The sequence below is a fragment of the Cherax quadricarinatus genome, chromosome 24, assembly GCF_038502225.1.
Source record: "Cherax quadricarinatus isolate ZL_2023a chromosome 24, ASM3850222v1, whole genome shotgun sequence".
NCBI classification, from domain to species: domain Eukaryota; kingdom Metazoa; phylum Arthropoda; class Malacostraca; order Decapoda; family Parastacidae; genus Cherax; species Cherax quadricarinatus.
In genome coordinates, this window is record NC_091315.1 from 1,409,327 (window position 1) to 1,416,524 (window position 7,198).

Below are 7,198 nucleotides of genomic sequence, written 5' to 3' on the forward strand. Positions count from 1 at the left end.
AGGTGGCAAATTTTCGGAGAATTGGGTGGTTCACAAAGAAAAGGAATCGGCCTCTCAAAGTAATTTTCAAGGCAGAATCAACCCGAACCATGATCCTGCAGGAGAAAGCACGGCTGAGAGGCAAGCAGGAGTTCCGGAGCGTGTACTTCGATAGAGACAGAACACAGGACGAAAGGAAGACAATGAAAGAGAGAGTTCAAAAACGAAAGGAGAAATGGGAGGAAATGAAAAAGGAGAGCAGAATAACCCAGGATCAAATGGAAAGACAAGCGCACCCCCCAGAAACACCTGCAGAAGGACTCCAGCCACGACACCCCAAAGGCAACTGAACAATCCATACCAACCATCACACACCGATCCCTCTGTTTCCACCCCCCGCACCACAGTTACAGTATTAGAACAGAAGTTGAAGGTTTGGTACACAAATGCAGATGGATTAACGAATAAACATGAGGAATGGCAAGAAAGAATCAATGAGAAGTCCCCAGACATCATAGCAGTTACAGAGACAAAACTCACAGGGACTACATAGCAGGTACACTTCAGTCTGGGGAACACAAAGTGGTCATCGCAGTGATGTATAATCCACCACAGAACTGCAGGAGGCGAAGAGAGGAATATGAAGAGAGCAACAGAGCAATGGTGGACACACTTACTGAGGTGGCAAGAAGAGCTCACTCCAGCAGAGCAAAGTTGCTGGTTATGGGGGATTTCAACCACAGGGAGATTGACTAGGAAAACCTGGAGCCACATGGGGGTCCCGAAACATGGAGAGCCAGGATGTTGGACGTGGTGCTGGAAAACCTCATGCACCAACATGTTAAGGACACTACCAGAGTGAGAGCAGAGGATGAACCAGCAAGATTGAACCTTGTGTTCGCCCTGGGCAGCTCAGATATTGAGGACATCAAGTATGAGAGTCCCCTAGGAGCTAGCGACCATGTGGTTCTGTGCTTTGAATACATAGTAGAGCTGCAAGTGGAGAGAATAACAGGAGTTGAATGGGAAAAGCCTGACTATAAAAGAGGGGACTACATAGGGTTGAAGAACTTCCTGCGGGAGGTCCAGTGGGACAGAGAACTGGCAGGAAAGCCAGTAAATGAAATGATGGAATATGTAACAACAAAATGCAAGGAGGGAGTGGAAAGGTTTATTCCCAAGGGCAACAGTAACAACGGGAAGACCAGAACGAGCCCCTGGTTTACCCGACGGTGTAAGGAGGCAAAAACAAAGTGCAATAGAGAATGGAAGAAGTACAGAAGGCAGAGAACACACGAAAATAGGGAGATTAGTCGCAGAGCCAGGAATGAGTATGCACAGGTAAGGAGGGAGGCCCAGCGACAGTATGAAAATGACATAGCATCGAGAATCAAGACTGACCCGAAACAGTTGTATAGCCACATTAGGAGGAAGACAACAGTCAAAGACCAGGTGATCAGATTAAGGACAGAAGGTGGAGAACTCACAAGAAATGATCAGGAGGTATGTGAGGAGCTGAGCAGGAGATTTAAGGAAGTTTTTACAGTAGAGACAGGAAGGGCTGTGGGAAGACAGCACAGAAGGGAACATCAAGAGGGAATATACCAACAAGTGTTGGATGACATACGAACAACTGAGGAGGAGGTGAAGAAGCTCTTAAGTGACCTTGACACCTCAAAGGCGATGGGACCGGACAACATCTCCCCATGGGTCCTAAGAGAAGGAGCAGAGATGCTGTGCGTGCCTCTAACCACAATCTTCAACACATCCCTTGAAACTGGGCAACTACCTGAGAAATGGAAGACAGCTAATGTAGTCCCCATATTTAAGAAAGGAAACAGAAACGAGACACTAAACTACAGACCTGTGTCTCTGACATGTATTGTGTGCAAACTCATGGAGAAGATTATCAGGAGGAGAGTGGTCGAACACCTGGAAAGGAACAAGGTTATAAATGAAAACCAACATGGGTTCATGGAAGGCAAATCTTGTATCACAAACCTCCTGGAGTTTTATGACAAGGTAACAGAAGTAAGACACGAGAGAGAGGGGTGGGTAGATTGCGTTTTCCTAGACTGCAGGAAGGCCTTTGACGCAGTTCCACACAAGAGATTAGTGTAGAAGCTGGAGGATCAGGCGCACGTAAAAGGGAGGGCACTGCAATGGATAAGAGAATACCTGACAGGGAGGCAGCAACGAGTCATGGTACGTGAAGAGGTATCGCAGTGGGCGCCTGTTACGAGCGGGGTCCCACAGGGGTCAGTTCTAGGACCAGTGCTATTTTTGATATATGTGAACGACATGATGGAAGGAATAGACTCTGAAGTGTCCCTGATCGCAGATGATGTGAAGTTGATGAGAAGAATTAAATCGGACGAGGATGAGGCAGGACTGCAAAGAGACCTGGACAGGCTGGACATGTGGTCCAGCAACTGGCCTCTCGAATTCAATCCAGCCAAATGCAAAGTCATGAAGATTGGGGAGGGGCAAAGAAGACCGCAGACAGAGTATAGGCTAGGTGGACAAAGACTACAGACCTCACTCAGGGAGAAAGACCTTGGGGTGACCATAACACCGAGCGTATCACCGGAGGCACACATCAACCAAATAACCGCTGCAGCATACGGGCGCCTGGCAAACCTGAGAATAGCGTTCCGATACCTTAATAAGAAATCGTTCAAGACACTGTACACTGTGTATGTTAGGCCCATACTGGAGTATGCAGCACCAGTCTGGAACCCACACCTGGTCAAGCACGTCAAGAAGTTAGAGAAAGTACAAAGGTTTGCAAGAAAGCTAGTCCCAGAGCTCAAGGGAATGTAGTACGAGGAAACGTTAAGGGAAATCGGACTGACGACACTGGAGGACAGAAGGGTCAGGGGAGACATACAAGATACTGCGGGGAATAGACAAGGTGGACAGAGATAGGATGTTCCAGAGAGTGGACACAGGGACAAGGAGTCACAACTGGAAGCTGAAGACTCAGACGAGTCACAGGGATGTTAGGAAGTATTTCGTCAGTCATAGAGTTGTCAGGAAGTGGAATAGTCTAGCAAGTGAAGTAGTGGAGGCAGGAACCATACATAGTTTTAAGAAGAGGTATGACAAAGCTCAGAAAGCAGAGAGAGAGAGGATCCAGTAGCGATCAGTGAACTGGCAGGGCCAGGAGCTGAGTCTCGACCCCTGCAACCACAATTAGGTGAGTATAATTAGGTGAGTACACACACATACACACACACACACACATGACCCAGCTGGAAAATTTATGGAGAATAGGGGGGGTTTGTAAAAAAAAGAACCCAGCCAGTGAAAGTGACCTTCAAGGCAGAATCGACTCGAAACAGGATCCTGCAGGAGAAAGCACGATTAAGGGACATGCCGGCATACAGGAAGGTGTATCTTGACCGCGACAGAACACAAGCAGAAAGGCAGAAACAGAGAGAGATGGTACAAAGGCGAAAGGAGGAAAGAGAGGGGATGGAGAAGACAGACAGGAGATCCCAGACACCTGAAGATCAAATACAGCCTCCCTCACAACTTCCTATAGAAGCCTCCCAGCCAGGTCAACCCCAGTGCAACCAAATACTCTAAACCAAAGCACCCATACCACATCCAATGCCCCCACCCACTGCATTACAAACTCCACCCCCACAGCAACCACCCATAGTTCCTTATCAGGTCTCCCACTTCTCCAACCCCAATACACCTCCCAGACCACAATCTTAGAAAAGAAGTTGAAGGTGTAGTATACAAATACAGATGGAATAACAAATGAGTATGAGGAGTGGCACGAAAGAATCAAGGAGACATCCCCAGACATAATAGCACTCACAGAAACAAAGCTCACCAGAATAATAACAGATTCAATCTTTCCATCCGGATATCAAATCCTCAGGAAAGACAGAGGGAGGAGGAGTTGCACTGCTCATTTAAAACCAGTGGGTTTTTGAGAAAATGGAAGGAATGGATGGCACGGGCGAAAGGGACTACTTAGTAGGAACAATCCAGTCTAAGGGACATAAGGTGATAATTGCAGTAATGTACAACCCACCACAGAACTGCAGGAGGCCAAGAGAAGAATACGATGAGAGCAACAGAGCAATGGTCGACACACTAGCCGAGGTGGCCAGGAGAGCACACATGAGGGGAGCAAAGTTACTAGTTATGGGTGATTTCAATCACAAGGAGATTGACTGGGAAAACCTGGAGCCCCATGGAAGTATCGAAACATGGAGAGCAAAGATGATGGATGTGGTACTGGAAAACCTCATGCATCAACATGTTAGAGACACTACCAGAGAGAGAGGAGAGGATGAACCAGCAAGACTGGACCTTGTATTTACCTTGAGTAGTTCTGACATCGAGGATATCATGTATGAAAGGCCCCTGGGAGCTAGTGATTATGTGGTTCTGTGCTTCGACTACATAGTTGAGCTCCAAGTGGAGAGAGCAGCAGGAATAGGGTGGGAAAAACCAAACTACAAAAGGGGGAACTACTCAGGCTTGAGGAACTTCTTTCAAGACATTCAGTGGGAGAGGGAACTGACAGGAAAACCAGTACAAGAAATGATGGACTATGTGGCAACAAAATGCAAGGAGGCAGAGGAGAGGTTTGTTCCCAAGGGAAACAGAAATAATGGGGAGAACAGAACGAGTCTTTGGTTCACCCAAAGGTGTAGGGAGGCAAAAACTAGGTGTACTAGAGAATGGAAAAGGTACAGAAGACGGAGAACTCAGGAAAATAAAGAGATTAGCCGAAGAGCCAGAAACGAATATGCACAGATAAGAAGGGAGGCTCAGCGGCAATACGAAAATGACATAGCATCGAAAGTCAAGACTGACCCAAAGCTGTTGTTCAGCCACATCAGGAGGAAAACAACAGTCAAGGACCAGGTAGTCAGACTGAGGAAGGGTGATGGGGAATTCACAAGAAACGACCGGGAGGTATATCAGGAGCTCAACACAAGATTTAAAGAAGTATTTACAGTGGAAACAAGTAGGACTCCAGGAAATCAGAGCAGGGGGTTGCACCAGCAAGTGCTGGATGAGGTACATATAACCAAGGAGGAGGTAAAGAAACTGCTATGCGAACTTGACACCTCAAAGGCGGTGGGACCAGTCATCTCTCCGTGGGTGCTTAAAGAGGGAGCAGAGATATTGTGTGTACCATTAACAAAGGTCTTGAACACATCATTTGAAACTAGGCAACTCCCCGAGGTATGGAAAATGGCAGATGTAGTCCCAGTTTTTAAAAATGGAGACAGACATGAGGCACTAAACTACAGACCTGTATCACTAACGTGTATAGTAAGCAAGGTCATGGAGAAGATCATCAGAAGGAGAGTGGTGGAGCACCTGGAAAGAAACAAGTGTATAATTGGCAACCAGCATGGTTTCAGGGAGGGAAAATCCTGTGTCACAAACCTACTAGAGTTTTATGACAAGATGACAGAAGTAAGACAAGAGAGAGAGGGGTGGATCGACTGCATTTTTTTTGAACTGCAAGAAGGCCTTCGACACAGTTCCTCACAAGAGGTTACTGCAAAAGCTAGAGGATCAGGCACACATAACAGGAAAGGCACTGCAATGGATCAGTGAATACCTGACAGGGAGGCAACAACGAGTCATGGTACGTGACGAGGTGTCAGAGTGGGCGCCTGTGACAAGCGGGGTTCCACAGGGGTCAGTCCTAGAACCTGTGCTGTTCTTGGTATATGTGAATGACATAACGGAAGGGATAGACTCAGAAGTGTCCTTGTTTGCTGACGATGTGAAGTTAATGAAAAGAATCAAATCGGATGAGGATCAGGCAGGACTACAAAGAGACCTGGACAGGCTACAAGCCTGGTCCAGCAACAGGCTCCTTGAGTTTAACCCTGCCAAATGCTAAGTCATGAAGATTGGGGAAGGGCAAAGAAGACCGCAGACACAATATAGTTTAGATGGCCAAAGTCTGCAAACCTCACTCAAGGAAAAAGATCTGGGAGTGAGTATAACACCGAGCATATCTCCTGAGGCGCACATCAATCAGGTAACTGCTGCAGCATACGGGCGCCTGGCAAGCCTATGGATAGCGTTCCGATACCTCAGTAAGGATTCGTTCAAGACTCTGTATACCATTTACGTCAGGCCCATACTGGAGTATGCAGCACCAGTTTGGAATCCACACCTAGTCAAGCACGTCAAGAAATTAGAGAAAGTGCAAAGGTTTGCAACAAGACTAGTCCCAGAGCTACGGGGATTGTCCTACGAAGGAAGGTTGAGGGAAATCGGCCTGACGACACTGGAGGCCAGGAGGGTCAGGGGAGACATGATAACGACATATAAAATACTGCGGGGAAAAGACGAGGTGGACAAAGACGGGATGTTCCAGAGATGGGACACAGACACAAGAGGTCACAATGGGAAGTTGAAGACTCAGATGAATCAAAGGGATGTTAGGAAGTATTTCTTCAGTCATATAGTAGTCAAGCCGTGGAATAGCCTAGAAATTGAAGTAGTGGAGGCGGGAATCATTCATAGTTTTCAGGCGAGGTATGATAAAGCTCATGGAGCAGGGAGAGAGAGGACCTAGTAGCAATCAGTGAAGAGGCGGGGCCAGGAGCTATGATTCGACCTCTGCAACCACAAATAGGTGAGTACACACACACACACACAAACACACACACACACACACTCACACACACACACACAGGAGGAAGACAACAGTCAAAGACCAGGTGATCAGATTAAGGACAGAAGGTGGAGAACTCACAAGAAATGATCAGGAGGTATGTGAGGAGCTGAGCAGGAGATTTAAGGAAGTTTTTACAGTAGAGACAGGAAGGGCTGTGGGAAGACAGCACAGAAGGGAACATCAAGAGGGAATATACCAACAAGTGTTGGATGACATGCGAACAACCGAGGAGGAGGTGAAGAAGCTCCTAAGTGACTTGACACCTCAAAGGCGAAGGGACCGGACAACATCTCCCCATGGGTCCTTAGAGAAGGAGCAGAGATGCTGCGATCGCCTCTAACCACAATCTTCAACACATCCCTTGAAACTGGGCAACTACCTGAGAAATGGAAGACAGCTAATGTAGTCCCCATATTTAAGAAAGGAAACAGAAACGAGGCACTAAACTACAGACCTGTGTCTCTGACATGTATTGTGTGCAAAGTCATGGAGAAGATTATCAGGAGGAGAGTGGTCGAACACCTGGAAAGGAACAAGATTATA